Here is a 17294-nt window from a genome sequence, read left to right as displayed (position 1 = left end):
GTGATAATAATTTTCTAATGATTCTCAGATTTCTTATGGCTTTGAGGTCATGCCAGCCTTTTGGGACATTCTCCATCAAGCTATTGGAAAGAAGTGTCCTCCCCTTTCAAGACTGCTCAGTCAGTAAAGTTTAAGTCTAGAGCTGCTGGCACCTGTCTTTGTCACTTCTGGGAAGAAGACTCCTGAGCATCGAGACAACTTCCAGGAAGAAAGAGGAAGGATGGAAGGAAAGAAAGAGGAGGAGGGAGGCGGAGGGGGGAGAACGACGAGGGGAAGGAGAGATCTAATCCACCTGAGGCCCTGGATCCAGCCATCCCTGAACTGCCCTATTACAAAGAACAAAAAATTCTTTTTCACGGGTCGAGTTGTATCCTTTGCCTGATATTGTCCAGACAAATATAGTGTGAAGTTCCTTACGTCCAATTATAATCTGCTAAAGGCGAGGGAGATGGAGCTGTGAGCAAGTGCCTGCCTTGGGTCAGGCTGTGTTAGGTCCATTATATGTTATGTCATTTAAATCTTATAATGACTTTATCAATTAGGTATTGCTAACCCATAAATTAAAAAATAAAAACATTAGGATATTTTCCTGTAACTTGTAAGAATAAGGTTTAAAAATAAAATGAAGATATATGTGTATATATGTCTGTGTGTTTATATGTATATATAGATACATTCTCTCTATATACATATATCTCTTAATATCATTTACATTAAGAGATATATGTATATGTATGCATATATATATATATATATACATATATATATGTGTGTGTTTATATATATAAGTGTGAAACAAACAAAATTGACCTGCTAGTGGTGACGAGTCTTCAGCTCCCTATTTAGAATCAGTGGGAGGGTTTCCAGGGCTGTCAACTCACTTGCCAGGAAAGCCAACTCTCTATTGAAACCTTGAATTGTACATATAAATACTGAGAAGTGTATTTTAATTCCCCACAGGCAAGTATTCTGAAAAAAGAGACAACAGGGGTATTCTAAATTCCTGGAAATCAGGTGGAGGAAGGACTGTAGCCATAGGAGAATAGGAACAAAGCATCCATTTCTACGTTGAGTACCCTGGAGGGAAATGTGTGAGGCTTTTAAATGGAACTTCATTCCATTTAATGCCCCCTGGCTGCATGAGTTCCTCTGAAATGGCCATATTGTTTAATGTCAAACTGAAGTGGAGTACCTAGAGATTATCATACTAAGTGAGGTAAGTCAGTCAAAGATAAATATCATATGATATCACTTGTAGGTGGAATTAAAAAAATGATACAAATGAACTTCTTTACAAAACAGAAACAGACTCACAGACATAGAAAACAAACTTACAGTTACCAAAGGGGAAAGGTAGGGGGATGAGGAATAAATTAGGAATTTGGGTGTAACATATGCACACTACTGTATGTAAAATGGATAAACAACAAGGACGTACTGTATAGCACAGGGAACTATATTCAATATTTTGTAATAACCTATATGAGAAAAGAATCTGAAAAAGAATATACATTTTATATATATATATATGAAACTGAATCACTTTGCTGTACACCTGAAACTAACACACATTGTAAATCAACTATACTTCAATACCAAAATATATGTAAAAAATATTTTAAAAAATTTTAAAAATGAAGTGGAGTGACCCTACTATGGAAAATAATACAGTAGTTATCTACTTTCAGTTTCTTACCCTTGCCACGATAGGCTAGCTGTGTCACTGCCACCCTCACACACACACATCGAATGCCTAGAATCTTCTAGTGACTTGACACCATTCATGGGATAAAAGCTCCTTATCTCCAAACCAGGGAATGCACTCTCCCAAAGTCCCCATCTGACCAGATCTGACTCTCGTCTGCCTGGCCAACCTCATGTCCTCACCTGTGGCTTACGCTCCAGCTAAACCAGTCTGCTTCCAGTTACACCAACACGTCGTGCTCTGCAGTGCTGTCCAGGCTTTGCAGGTGTGTCCCTTCTGCCTGGACTCCCTTTCCCAGTCCTTTTTGCTTGACAAACATCATTTTAATCTCTTGCAGGGATCTCCTTGATGAGGCACATAAACCCAGAGTTAATACCTTGTTCCCTGTGCTACTTATATCTTTGCTTCCATAACACATACATTTTTTTTTCTATCTGCAATAGTAAGGATAACACTTCTGTCTAGTACCCATATAAGTGGGGGATTTCTGCTTTGGAAAAATAGTCCATTATAGTGTATACAGCCATAGGCTTTGGGATTAAACTGCTTGTGTTTAAATCTGAATTCTACCGTTTATTACCTGTGAGACCTTGGATATTTATCTTCTCTGGGCCTCAGATTCCTCATCTATCAAATGGGGATGGTAATACTAACACTCCAGGGGATTTCTGTGAAGATGAATTGAGATAGTCTAAGCCAAGTGATTGTTGCAGGTATGTTCTCAACAAAGGTATATTATTTTGTCTATTAACTTAGGGAAGAAGGATGCTCTTTGTCAGGAATTGGCCAAAGTAACGCTAGACCATAATTAGGCCATTTTCAAGACACTGCAGGACGTCTGTTCTATTTTCCTCTCTTGCTTGTGAACATCAGCTGCTTACAAAGCTGACTCAGGATAAGAACACCAGCCTTGTCAGTCACCTAGGGAGATACCTCTGTCTTGCTGTTTCCAGACTCCCCCAAAGGTTCCAATCAAATAGCATATAGTACTGCTGGTTTGGGGCACAGACAGCCCCTAATTCAGCCTTCTCCCAAATTCCATGCCATATTTTGTCACCTGGCCTTGAAAGTTTTGCCATTTTAAGTCTCTTTTGAGTAGGTCTAGCTGCTTCTGAACCCAACACAAGAATCTTCTTGGGAAGAAATGAAGGAAACGGTTCTGGCAGGTTCTAGCACTCCTCCTATAATCTGAGGATCTCAGACATTAGCCACCATTCTCTCCTTTACTTCCTGCCCCAAACGGCAGGCACATCACTAGGCAAGTATACAGTGGGAGCTCTGCAGGTAACAGCATGGCTTTCCAGCACAGCCAGCCCCAAAGCTCATTCAAACCAGCTCTACTGTTGTGGTTTGCTAACTATTGTCTTTACCAGTGAATTCTACGTTCTGGGTAAGTCCAGGGCGCAGACCACTGTGGAAAGCTTCCAGGCCAACCTTTGTGCTGGTGAAGCCCAATTAAACAGAAGTACACCAGGCAGGAAGCACTCCTGCCTACAGGTCAGGGTGTGTCTCACAAGTTGCTTTTTTAACAAAATCCAGTGCCATTTATTTGGTTAGATAATCCAAGGCATACTTTCATTAACCAGAGTGAATATATCTCTTTCCTCCAAAATGAAAGACGCATTTAAGTCCTCTGGCTTTCTCTTTAGTGGTAGATGAAGGCAATTTAAAAAACTGACTAAGAAGAATTCCCCTTGGATTCATGCTTCTACCTTCCTCCAAGCACAGCATTAAAGATGAACCAGCATCACGGTGTACTGAGCAAGGCACCAGATTATACTTTAACAAAGCTAATGTGAGCTTTGATCTTTAACCCTTGAATAGTGGTCACAGAGAGCAGTTTCACTTAATCTATTAGCATCTATAAACACAGTCTCAGGCATTTACTTTTAGAGAAAATAACCTGCTCATTTCAGTGGAACAAGGTGGACAGCCAAGGTCAATGAAGCATCAAAAGTAAGTTTTCCAGCCCGTCGTGGAGGCGGGATGGGGGATGACTTTTTTTTTTTTAATGATATTTAACAAATAGCATCTGAATGGAATTTTAAATCAAAACCCCAGATGATAAAACCTTGGCAGAAGAACCTACTATTTTTAGCACTTTTTTTTTTTTTTTTTTTACCTTCTGACATCTGTTCTTCTCACTTTCTGAAATAACCATTTCACTTAGCTAATGCCGTGAGGTGTGGGCTGAGAAGTTACTCATTTTCTCCGTCACCCATAGAAACAATTTCTTAAGACTTAAAGGAGATTTTTTTACCCAACTCTTTCATATGAGGTAAATCCTTACCAAGCTTGAGAAACAATCAAAATTCAGAAAGTCTGAGAGCTACCTCATGGAATCCTGGCTTGCTTTTCTCAGGCAGGAGAAATATATCACTTGCCCCACCTACAGGTATGACTTGGAATTGCCTGTAAAGGGGATTCTGGGAGCAGAAGGTATTTACTGAACTTCAAATTTAAACCAAACACCATGAAAGAGATAAGAGAGAATTAAAAGATAACATTTCTATTCTCACAGAACATATAATGTGTGGGAAAAGTAAAACTACTTAGAAGTTATAACAAAAGTGTAATATATAATTTTCCAAGGATTCTGTGAAGATGGTAGGTTCACTACATGTGCTTGACCCCTTTCTCTCCCCAGGGTCCCCACTGAAACCCTGAAGACTTGTTTTGTATAAGTTTGGGGCAGCAAAGAGGGAGGGAAATGTTAGCCAGCTGTAGAGTCAGGAGGGGGAGGGGTCCCACCTGCACAGTAATGATCAAGGGCTCCTGGCCACAGCCTGGGGCAGCCAAGTGATTTCCTTGTAAGGGCCTGGGACAGGGATGCTGAAAAACCCTAGCCCCTGAGAAGAGGCTAGCACATCCAGAGGAGCCTGGGACAAAAATCCAAGGTTACCGCAGATACTTGAGGAGGTCAGCCAGCCGGCTGTCCAGGCCTGTCACCTCGGTGACCCCAGGAGGGGCTGCCAGTTTCCAGAAGAGGCCTGCCTGTCTGAGCCAAACTGTTCCCCTCTGGTGTTAACTTTCTTTGCCTCGAGATCAGGAGATGCCCAGGAATCTGGTGGCTTCTGTCGTTATGCATTAATCCCAAGATCACAGTTGGTTGGCCCATTGTCACCAGCCTCCTGGAGTAGTAAAGCAATTTTTTTTTTCTGTCTGCCAATTCACAACTCTCATGGAAACAGATCGCCAGTTCTAAGGAATCTCCCTCCTAATAATAATATGCTGGGCTGCTTGTGGGTCTGCAAGGATGGTGATAAAATTGAAGAGGCTACTGTACTTTGTTATTTTTAAAGAACATACAAGCATATTGTAGTCATAAATATTAAAAGACTGGGAAAAAATATGTTGGTGTTTATGAGACTATGTTGGAAGCTTATTGTGACAAACTGTCCGCATGGGGTGCATGTTTCTGGATGACACCTGATGGGTGATCCAGATCTCCTGGATCTTGTCCTGACAAATCTTGTTTGCTGCTATCTCTGCTTCAAACTTCGTCCTCCCCTGCTTCCTAAGACTGCAGCTGGTAGGATATTTACATCTGTAGCAGCCTTCTGTACTCTTGGGCTAAACCGTAGCCTCTTGCAAAATTCTCCTACTCTCTGTTAAGTTCTTCAAGACCTTCATTTGTGGGATCCTATTCCATAGCACCTTCTTCCTGTTCTTTTCCTTTTCTTTGCAAGCTTTGTTGCACCTGAACTTTTCTTGTACACATGGCCTCATTCCCACGTTGTTTCCTTTCCTTCCTGTCAAGTTGCAGCAAACTGTCCTTCTCAGCCAACTTCTCTTCCTTCTTTTCCTCTATTATTCTGTCTAATTCTTTCTCCCAAACATCCTCCTCTTCACGTTGCTCTGCTAAATATCCCTGAGAAAGCTTCCGTTTTCTTCCCATGTCTTCTCTTTTTTTGCTTCTTTCTTATTAGTCTCTTCGTGGAACTTTTTTTTTTTTTTTTTGCGGTACGCAGGCCTCCCGTTGCTGTGGCCTCTCCCATTGCGGAGCACAGGCTCCGGACGCGCAGGCTCAGTGGCCACGGCTCACGGGCCCAGCTGCTCCACGGCGTGTGGGATCTTCCCGGACTGGGGCACGAACCCGTGCCCCCTGCATCGGCAGGCGGACTCTCAACCACTGCGCCACCAGGGAAGCCCTATTCATGGAACTTTTGAAGGGCCCTTTGCATGACCTTCATGTTCAAGTCCTGCTCTGTTCTCTATTCCTGTTGAATAGGTCCTACCTTCTCTCAGAGGGCTTTTTGCAAAAAGGTCCTAATTTCCTGCTTTGTCTTCTCTTCCTTTAGCTTATCCTGTTCTCTCTCAAGTTTACCCTTTGTATTGTTGTTTCTCCTCTTCTCTGTCGCTGCACCACCCGCTCTTGTGTTTGATGTTGGTGACCTGGGCGCCCAGCCCCAGGTGTGTGTTCTCCACCAGCTCTTTCTGTCTCCTCACCTCCCGGGCTTCTCACTTTTTCTCGGCTCATTGGTCTTTCTCCCAGGATTCTGAGACCATCTCCTCTTCCACCAGCTTCTACCTCTTCAGCTCCTCACTGAATTCTGCCTGAGCTTTCCACTCTTCACACACCTTCTGATGGATATAAAGCAACTCAACATGGACCTTCTCGCAGCATTACTTGAATTGCTATCTAACTTTTCAGCCACAAAACTCTGTCTTTATTTTTCTTTTTTCTCTTTCAATAATGATTTTCCTTCTCATTCTTTGTTTTCCTCCTCAATTGTTTCTTCTTTCAACTGCATTTCAGTAAAATACTCATTTTCTTCTGATGTTAAATGTTCATGTAGCTTATTTCATCTTTTGTCAGTGTAGATGGAATACTGTACTTAAATTTTTTTAATATATTGAGGTAACATTGGTTTATAACATATGTTTCATGTGTACAACATTATATTTCACCTAATGTATACACTACAGTGTGCTCACCACCAAAAGCTTAGTTTCTATCCATTGTGATACATAATTCCCTTTACCTGTTCAGACCTTCCCACACACCTTCCCCTCTGGTAACCATTACTCTGTTCTCTGTAGCTACATGTTTATTTTTGTTTGGTTTGGTTTAATTTATTTACTTATTTATTTATTTACCACATATGAGTGAATTCATAAGGTACTTGTCTTTCTCCATCTGGCTTATTTCACTTAGAATAATACCCTCAAGATCCATCTATATGAATCTATATGCAAATGGCAAGATTTCATTTTTTTTCTGGCTTAGTAGTATTCCATTGTGTGTGTGTGTATATATATATATATATATATATATATATATATATATACCACATCTTTATATCCATTCATCCATTGATGAGTACTTAGGTTATTTCCATATCTTGGGTATTGTAAATAATGCTGCCATGAACACAGGGGTGTATACAACTTTTTGAATTAGTTTTTTCATATTCTTCAAAAACTATCCAGAGTGGAATAGCTGGGTCATATGCTAGTTCTATTCTTAATATTTTGAGGAATCTCCATATTGTTTTACATAATGCCTGCACCAATTTATATTCCCACCAACAGTGTGTGAGGTGTTTCTCCACCTCCTTTCCAACACTTGTTATCTCTTGCCTTTTTGATAATAGCCATTCTAACAGGTGAGAGGTGATAGCTCATTGTGGTTTTGATTTTCATTTCTCTAATAACTAGTGATGTTAAACATTTTTCCACGTGACTATTGGCTATCTGTATGTCTTCTTTGGAAAAATGTCTATTCAACTCCTTGTCCATTATTAAATCAGGTTGTTTTTTTGCTGTTGTTGAGTTGTATGAGTTCTTTATATATTTTGGATATTAACCCCTTATCAGATATATGATTTTCAAATATCTTCTCCCATTTGGTAGGTTGTCTTTTTGTTTGGTTGATGGTTTCCTTTGCTGTGCAGAAGCTTTTAGTTTGATGCAGTCTAATTTGTTTACTTGTGTTTCCTTGTCTGAGGAGATGTACCCAGAAAGATATTGCCAAGACCAATGTCTGCACGAAGTCTTGTAGGCAAATTTTCATAGCAGCTTTGTTCACAGTAGCTGAAACCTAGAAACAATCCAAATATCTATGAAATACTAATATGAAATAAAAGGAATGAACAGTACTGCTATACAAAACAACATAGAGGGATCTTAAAACCATTACACTAAGTAACAGAATCCAGACACAAAAGGTAGTATATGGTATGATTTTATTCACATAGAGTTCTATCTGAAAGGAAAGCTATAGTGACATTTAGTAGACCAGTGGTTGCTAGGGCTTGGGGGTCCCTAGGGGCTGGGGGTAAGAACAAGGGATATATGAAAAAGGGCATAAGACATATTAGGGTGATGGAAATTTTCTTTACCTTATTTGTGGTTATGGTTATTCAACTGTTGTCAAAACTCATCAAATTGTACCATTAAAATGGATAAATTTTAGTGTATGTAAATTATACTTTAAAAATCTAATTAATTAAAAAATATCTAATAAATTCTGTCATTTAATAATAGTACTATTATGAGTTGCGGGACTCACTGCTACCTCTTGGGATTTTTGCTGCACAAGTGTCATTCCTGTGGCAATATGCTTGACACTATCTGTTAATTCTTAAGCGTTTACTATATGGCAGGCACTTTTTTGAGTGATTTTACAGTTTTTGATAAAATAATCTTTCTAACAGCCCTGCGAGGGAAGCATTGTTATCTCCATTTGACAGATGAGGAAACTAATCACAAAAATATTAATTAACAGCTACTAAGTGTCAAGTTTACATTTTGAAACAGGTAATTTGACTTTAGAGACCAGATTCTTAACCATGACTGCATGGTGAAAGGCAAACACAGGAAATGTACATGTCAATACATTGCAGTCTGTTGAATCTCCCAAGTGAAGGGTATATGCAAATAGTAAGTCCTATGAATTCAAGAAGGCTGAGACTTGGCATGGGAAACCTTCATTGGGAAAGGAATTCTATTTCAGCGTCTTAAAGTCTGAGAAAGATTTGAATGGTTGAGTAGCATCAGAAAATGTGACTTTCTGAAAGTCACCTGATGTTAGACAAGGCACTTTACTTCTCAAAAAGCCAATCATTTCATTCTTAGACTCAACTGGGATATTCTCAGTAATAAAGGGTGAACACTCACAGTCTCTTCTAAGCAAAAGTCATGTCAATTTGTTCATTGTAATTTGGTGTGCTTTAAAATCAAAGGTAATTCTTACCAGAAAGTTTGATATCTGCTATTAGATTAGACATTAAAGCCGTATTCAGAGAGAATTTTTAAATATTGAAGCCAAACCTTTCACACTTTTGAAAAAAGAAATTGCTTCAAATGTTGTGCTCCAGTCACTCCAGCAGATGGCAATACAATCATTGTTAAAAAAAAATTGTTTCACTATCCAACTTAAAAAAAAAAAAAAGACAAAACCAACTTATATTTATTTATTTATTTGCCTCTGTGGTGAGTCCTTCTCTGTGGTAAGCTAAAACAATGAGTTCTACACAAGATTTTTAAAGATTGCAAAGCTTTCTAACACCCTAATTATAAAGGACTTTAAATGCTAAACTAAACACTGATCGTTATTCTGTAGAAAATGGGGGGAAAGTACATGGTTTTTGAGTCAGGACTGACACGGTCAGAACTGTACATTAGCAAAATCACTTTGACAGGGAAAGGATGCGTGGAAGGATGTGGAAAGATAGAATAAATATTGCTTGAAATGGTCTAGAACAGAAGTAATAGGAACTTGATTTTGGCCATGGCAGTAAAATCTATGGCTTACATGAGGAAATAACTGCAGGCATACAAGTGAGAGACCTGAGCAATTGATTGAATGTTAGAAGTTCCAAAGAAGGAAGAGCCAAAGATAAGTCTTGTGTTTGAATCCTGGTTTGGGCGAAAGCTTACTAGAAGGGGCAGGAATGGGTTTGGACCAAAGGGAGTTTTTTGCAGTGCCATGATGCACCTATATGCTGATTTAACTCAGCAGTTGACAAGCCAGTCTGCTGTTTAGATGAGAAGCAAAATTTAAGAGACAGATGCACACATGGTGGGTATTTGCAGCCACAGGAGTAGATGAGAAAGTCTGAGAGAGAAAAAGCCTGAAGTCCTAGAAACCTTCTGGAGAATGCTTGCATTTAGGAGAAACTGCTGATAGGATTAAGTTTAGCAGGATTTTCAGGTGAGCATGCTGTCTTCAAGGGCCTATGAACAAGTACAAATGGAACAAGAATAACATTTCACAAACTTTGAGATCCTTTGTAAAGAGGTCATTGGACTTTGAGAAACCATTAAACAAATGGACGGAGGCAGAAAGATTATTATGAGAAAGGAGTGGAGAGCTTAAGAAAAAGTGTAAACTCTCTTTTTAAAATTTTTAAAAAATTTTTTTGACTACGTTGGGTCTTTGTTGCTGCACACGGGCTTTCTCTAGTTGTGGCGCGTGGGGGCCACTCTTCCTTGCTGTGCGCATGCTTATTGAAGTGGCTTCTCTTGTGGAGCATGGGCTCTAGTCACGTGGGCTTCAGTAGTTGCAGCACGTGGGCTCAGTAGTTGTGGCTCGTGGGCCCTAGACAGCTCCGCGGCATGTGGGATCTTCCCGGACCAGGGATCGAACCCGTGTCCCCTGCATTGGCAGGCGGATTCCCAACCACTGCACCACCAGGGAAGTCTCTGTAAACTCTCTTTTGAGAAGTTTGGCAGTGAAGGGAAGGGAAGACCTGGTTCTGTAGATTGACTGGACAGTGGGGACAAGGGGAAATTTTTATACAACACAGAGCTTTCCGTATGTTTGTATCTGCCGTGAAGGAGACATCTGAAATTATATGAAAACTGTTTTCCTTTTTCTTCTTAAATGGCATCTAGATAATTTAATGAAACTGCATAATTTCATTTTACCAGAAATTTGTAGATGTAAGAAAAAAAGGGAAATATAATTTGACAGTGAATGTTACAACATGTTTCTCATTATTTATTATTTATCCAGTGTCTACCTGGCTCCTTCCTCTCTGTTGCTGATGCCTGAAGCTTTGGGACTATGGAACTTAGTCATGCTAATCCAGTCTGTTCCCAGAGTCCAAGATCTTTTGAAATGGCAGCAAGTGATAGCTCTGAAGGGGCTGCTGTAGCATCAACCAAGCATTCAGAATCATAGAAAACTCTAAAGCACATTCCTCTGTTATGATATGTGAGATGTGTTCTTGTCCAAACTTTTAATTCTACCCTTTCTGTTTTTTTTTTTTCCTTAAGAAAAAGAAAAATCAGTTGGCAACGCTTTATCTTGTTGGCAGAATTCCTGAGGTATAGAATTTGCTTCTTGCCACTAGAATTTTTGTGTCGTGCCATTTTTGTGCAAAGGAATCTGCAGAGGCTGCCAGTTGAATCTGTCTGAGGAAAAAATAATATAGCCCTGAGTTGCAAACAACCAAGTCTGCCATCAAATATGATAAACATACTGGTTTCATTAAAAACTAATAGCAAGGGGCTTCCCTGGTGGCACAGTGGTTGAGAATCTGCCTGCTAATGCAAGGGACACGGGTTCAAGCCCTGGTCTGGGAGGATCCCACATGCCGCGGAGCAACTAGGCCCGTGAGCCACAACTACTGAGCCTGCGCGTGTGGAGCCTGTGCTCCGCCACAAGAGAGGCCACGGTAGTGAGAGGCCCCCGCACCATGATGAAGAGTGGCCCCCGCTTGCCACAACTAGAGAAAGCCCTTGCACAGAAACAAAGACCCAACACAGCAAAAATAAATAAATAAATTACTAACCTCCAACATCAAAAAAAAACGAATAGCAAGACAGAAATTTCAAACACAGAGACAATGGAAAGTAAAGACAGGGAGAAGGTGGGGGGAAATGCTCCAGGAACTCTTATGTGTTCTTTACAGCACAAACAGTTGATTTATAAATTCCCAAACACCTGTCTCTGCTTTCAATTCTTTAAAACCACCCTGTACCACTTCGGTCAACAGTCCCATCAAGTGAAAGATGACGAAATTACTCCCACCTGCTAGGTATCTCACCCCACAAGGTGACATGTTTGGAGGGCCGGGAATGTTGTGGTCTGGTAAATGATAGGGCTACCATGGAGGGCTGCACAATACAATTTTTATGTATATCAGAACCCAAACAGAGAAAGTGAAGAAATCAACTTTTTTTTTTTTTTTACATCTGTAAAGATCAGAAATGCAATTTTAACTCTGACTTTCAATAAACAGAGATTTATTTTTAACGGGGAGGGCATGTCATTCATTTACTCCTTTTTATATTTTTTTCAGAATCGATTGATTAGGTGGTGAACACATTATACAGCTATTATCCTGATCATTGCTTTGGAAGTAGTGGGAATCCAAATTCATAGAGAAAACAGATTCTCTAAATAGATCCTCCTACTTTCAATAAAGCTGTTTTCTTAGGTTAGATCTTAAAACCCTTAAGGACAGGAACTTGTTCTTATCCTTTTTTATTTTTTATTTACTTATGTGTTTATTTTTGTCATACAGTGTATTTTAAAAATACTACTTGTTTAACTCTTTTAAATTTTGACAAACACTTTCAGTTTTCAAGTCAACAACCATTCCCACTTCTAAGCCAACAAAACCTTTATTCCGTTTAATTCTCTGGTGGCAATGGACTCTAGGAAAGGAGGGAGGTCCTCCCCGCAGCCCAGGAGGTGAATGGTGATTGGTTTTAAACCAAATTGAGCTGGCTCTCCTACGTCCTCATTTATGATTGGTTTAGAGTGGGACACAGAAACCGGTTCTGGCCAATGAGACCTGAGGGGAAGCCTGTGGGGACTTTTGGGAGTTTTTTCTGTTCTGATGTGAAGAGGGAAACATAGAAGGGACCCTTTCACCTTTCCTACTTTTTAATACAACTGTGTGAGGGCATCATGTTTGTAGCAGTGCCACACTCGCGGGGAAAGCTAGAGAACTGAAAAAAAATGAAGCAGAAGGTCCACTTAGTAGCAGGATTCACCAACGCTGTTAATTACTTTTGGGCTTCCGGCCATGAGAGATGATAATAAATGCCCTCACGACTTCAGCCACATTTAGTTGGATATTTTGTACTTTGTAGCCAAAAACATTCTAACTGAGGCAGCAATTTAAAAAGATCTCTCTTATAGTAATAAAATAATAACAATTTGGTTATTATTTGGACTAAGCTACTCCCTTTCCAGGAACGTTGCATTAAAATTTAAATAACTTCAAAAAAAATTAAAAAATAAAATAAAAAGATCTCTCACATTACCTGATTGATTCTGCTAATAATCTTGTGAGTGTTATCTGGAGTCTGCTGAGGACGTCGAGACCCAGAATGTTGAGCTGACTTGACTAACACTGCAAAACTAGTAGGTGGCAGACCTAACGCTGAAATCCTAGCTTTGGATGACCCTGCACGTGCTCTGGGTAATGCACTTGATTGTTTAACTTGGGCTGAGTAAGGACGAGTAAAGATTTGCTGAGATGAGTGAAGCTGCAATCTTGGGGAAATTTCCTTTATTCCTCAGGCAATCCCTCATGAACTTTCAGGTCTGCTAAAGGCTGGTCTCTTCCTAACACTCTGGGGGAGTCCATTGTTAGTATTCCTAGACATAAAGATTTGGAAGGAAATTCTTTTTCACATTTGTCCCGTCTTCTTCCTGCCTTTCACTAATTTGTGCTGAAACTTCAGTCTGCTCTTACTTCTAATGGAATGCCCTGTTCCAAAAACCTCACCGTTATCTGTGAGGTGAGATGGAGTCCAGCCTCACAGGAGAACTCCTGCCCTTCCTCTTTCTGATCATCTATCTTCCTTGGGCATGGGTAAGTGCGATTCCCAATTCCACTTCGATTTCCAAAGGAGGGGATAGCTTCTCTGCTTCATACTGGCTCTGACTTAGACCTGTGACCATCCCTGGATCTTACCAGGACCATTTCCACACTCTTTAAACTTCACAAATGCCTAGCACAAAATCCCTGCCACCCCTGCCTTATAAACTACTTCTGGGAGCAGGTGTGATTTTTATCACTCTCTGTCTTAACATGGGTTTCTTAGAAAACAAAGCCCAATGTACAAACTTAGAAGCTAATGCTTTATTGGGGGTTCAGTCCCGGGAAATCTAGAGTGCAGGACAGTGGGTGCATTAACAGATCCAGCAGTGCTCTAATCCAGTTTCTTCTTGGCAGTTGGTGTCATATGTGGGATCTACAATGGTGACTCCATTGGCATTTGGTGCCTGCCTCTGGAACCACTCTTGCTGGCCAGTAATCAAAACAAGTGGTCAAGTGTGGGCAGGAAGGGTCTGTTGAGTTAGACTTATCGGCTTTGAGTGATGCAGAAACTGGGTCCGAACCGAACCAATGTTCCCAGCAAGGTGAGAAGGCATCTCTTTTTTTTTCCTTCTAGTTTTATTGAGGTATAACTGGCATACACTGCTGTACGAGTTTAAGGTGCACAGCATAATGATTTGAAAGACATTTCTTTTTTTTCCCCTCACTTTAAAGGGGTTGGATCTCTCCTAGAGGTTGATATCCTCACTCCTGCATCTCTAGCGCTTACCTGTTCCTCCAGAGCCATAGGTAGACAGACCAGTGCTTATTTTCATGGATGAATAAAGGAGTCTCTACCCACCCCCAAGAATGTGCAAATTATGAAATCCTATTTTATATCTTCACTGTGTGGAACATTCTTTAACCGTAAGGGAATAAATTCCTTTTTAGGATCTGAGATCCTCTTGATATTGGCTAACTTGTATTGCTACAGTCATTACACTTTATCAGAACAAAACGTAAATCGAAAACTTTTGTCTTGTACAGTATGTTTTGATGGGTGCACCAAAATGTTTATTTTCTCTATTGCTTTCATAAAACACACAGAAACTGATGAGTTTGAATTATATAAACCCAACAGGGACAGAAAGCATTAGATTAGTTCAAGGAGAAGGAGATGAGGCAGGAGATATAATTCAGATAATCAAAAATGGTTGTTTTAGTTCTGGAGCAGAGCTTTAAATTATATTTTTTCTTCTTGTCTAAATTTTTCTATGTTTGTAGAAAATTTTAAGAAAGGGTTTGCTTTTCTTTAATAATAAGCCAGTATCCACCAACGGAACTTCTCTGTAAAAATCTCTGAGCAATATATTTGGAAACTCATGTCTATAAAGGCAGATTTGGAGACATAAGACTGATTTAACTCCACATGTCAGCAGCAATACTTGAGCTGCATTCCTTTTAGCACTTGTCACCAACAAATACAAGTTAGCCAATGATTCTTGATGAAAAGCATCACGTGTGCCATGGGAAGCCCAGGGATCGCACTCTCTATGGTGTGGTGAGCTCTCAGGCTCACTGTACCACATTCCCGTCTCAGCTGCATATTGCAATGTGTTGACCAGGCCCTGCCTCTCATGACGTATTTGTGACGGAACTGGAGCATTTTAGCTGCCCCCATAGCCACAGACCTGGAGCAGATTTATGATCTAGGTGAAGTGCTCTGAGTTTTGGTCAACACTGTCAAAATAAAATAGCGTTTGAAGAAGAGTGGCTGCTGAGGGAAAAAGTCAAAGACAGATGTTCTGCTTGGTCTGATACTTCATTTTGGATACTAGAAAGAGCAGAGCATCTGGATTTAGACCCAGTTCAGTTTTATTCCTGGCTTCATCATTTATTAACTCTGTATATTAGAGTGTGTCTTAAAAAATTTCAGAATCTCAGTTTCTTCTCTGCAAAATGGGAACACTCATTCTGACCTCAAAAGGCTCCTGTGAATAGGAAATGAGAGGCTGAATGGAACTATAGGCTCACATCCTGACTCCTAGTAGGTCTTCATTAGAGTTCTACCTCTCTCTTTCTCCTTCCTCTTCTGCCCAACACACCCTCCCTCCAACATTTCTACAGACCAGGTATGCCGTAGAACCTGGTGCTTGGCTTACACAGCAGTTCTCTCTGATCTGTCTTGACACCTTCCACTGTCCATGCGAGGAAAGCTGTATTTTCTTTCCCCAGCTTCCTTTGCATCTAGAGATGGAGGACACACTTCTGGCCAATAGGACATAAAAGGATATCTCCTGAGAATTTTCAAGGATAGTTTTGGCTTACTGATAAACAGAGAGAAGCAGCTGGAAACACTCTTCTTCCTACCTTGAACGCCTGGATCTGTGACAGCCATTTTGTCACCATGTGGCAATAAGCATGCTAGAAAATCCACAAGAATCACAGAGCCTTGCAGAGATGCAAGTCCTGACTTCGGCTTGCAGCTGCCTATTGCAGTTTTTCAGTACATAAGAAAACAACTTTATTTGGTCAAGCCACTTGACATATATAATTAGGTAAATGGGACAGGGGTTAGAAGAAGAGGAGAAAGAAAGGGAGAGAAAGAGGGAGAGAGTATGAGAGAGAGACAGAGACAGAGAGAGAGACAAACAGACTACTCCCATAATACACAGCTGGGGAAGCAAATCCTCCGATTTCTGAAGTTCTAAATATCTGTGTGGCAGGCTACATAATGGTTTTCCCAAAGGTATCCAGGTCTCAATCTCTGGAACCTGTGAAGATTACCTTATATGGCAAAACAGCCTTTGTAAGTGTGATTAAGTTTAAGATTCTTGAGAATGAGCAGATTATCAGAGTGGGCCCTAAATACAACCATGTGTAGCCTTATAAGAGGGAAGCAGAGGGAGACTAACACAAACACACAGAACAGAAGACCAGTTGATCACAGAGGCAGAGATTGGGCCCATGTGGTCACAAGCCAAGGAATACTGGCAGCCTCCAGAAGCTGGAAGAGGCAAGGAGTGGAAAGGATTCTCTACATAAGCCTCCAAGGGACCACGGCCTTGTCAACACCTTGATCTCAGCCCAGTAATACAGACTTTGGACTTCCAGTCTCCAGAACTGTGAGAAAACGCTTCTGTTGTTTTAAGCCACTCAGTTTGTGGTAATTTGTTACAGCAACCACAGGACATTAATAGAGTTAGCTGTCAAAAATTTTATGATTTTATTTTAGGATATGAGTAATAGTGATAAATGATATTTATTGAATGCCCTCTGTGGACCAGGCAACCACACTAACCTCTCCGCATGGACTTCCTCGTTAGTCCTCCCAACAGTCCTCTGAGGCAGCTTCTCTTCTTATCTCCATTTCCCAGCAAGGAGAGCCACTCCAAGGAAGGTAAGGAACCTGTCCAGAGTCACACAGCAAGTGGAGACGGAATTTGAACTCCAGTCACCTTGATTCCATAACCATTCTAGCTGTGCTGCTGAAGAAATGATGGTAAACTTGCTGTCTATGTTCCCAGTTACATCGCTAAGACAAGTTACTAAATAAAGCAATCGTGTAGTATTGACATCTGTAATTGGACATACTAGGTGCTTCAACCTCCTCAAGAACATGTCCTTCACAGATTAAAAAATGAGTGCTTATCAAGTGTCAGATGCTGAGCTGAGCAAAGATGGCAAAGATAACTGAGACATACAGCCTTGTCTCCAGAGGCTTACAGCTCTGTACCCTCCCATCTCACACTATTGCTTTATGAGGTGGTACTGCATGGCAAGCCTAGCCATTATACCAAAATTCCATATCAAAATACAACTTCTAAACTGTTTACTTAAACCAAATATAAATTGATGTAAAT

General features: G+C 40.4%; 1 pseudogene; it reads right to left on the bottom strand.

Moving 5' to 3' along the window:
• Window positions 1-5074: 5074 nt before the first annotated feature.
• Window positions 5075-6519, bottom strand: LOC116751116 (annotated as a pseudogene).
• Window positions 6520-17294: the final 10775 nt, after the last annotated feature.

Source organism: Phocoena sinus, chromosome 3, assembly GCF_008692025.1.
Source record: "Phocoena sinus isolate mPhoSin1 chromosome 3, mPhoSin1.pri, whole genome shotgun sequence".
Taxonomy (NCBI): Eukaryota; Metazoa; Chordata; class Mammalia; order Artiodactyla; family Phocoenidae; genus Phocoena; species Phocoena sinus.
The sequence above is the reverse complement of the archived record's forward strand: the minus strand, read 5'-3'. Positions and strand labels throughout refer to the sequence as shown.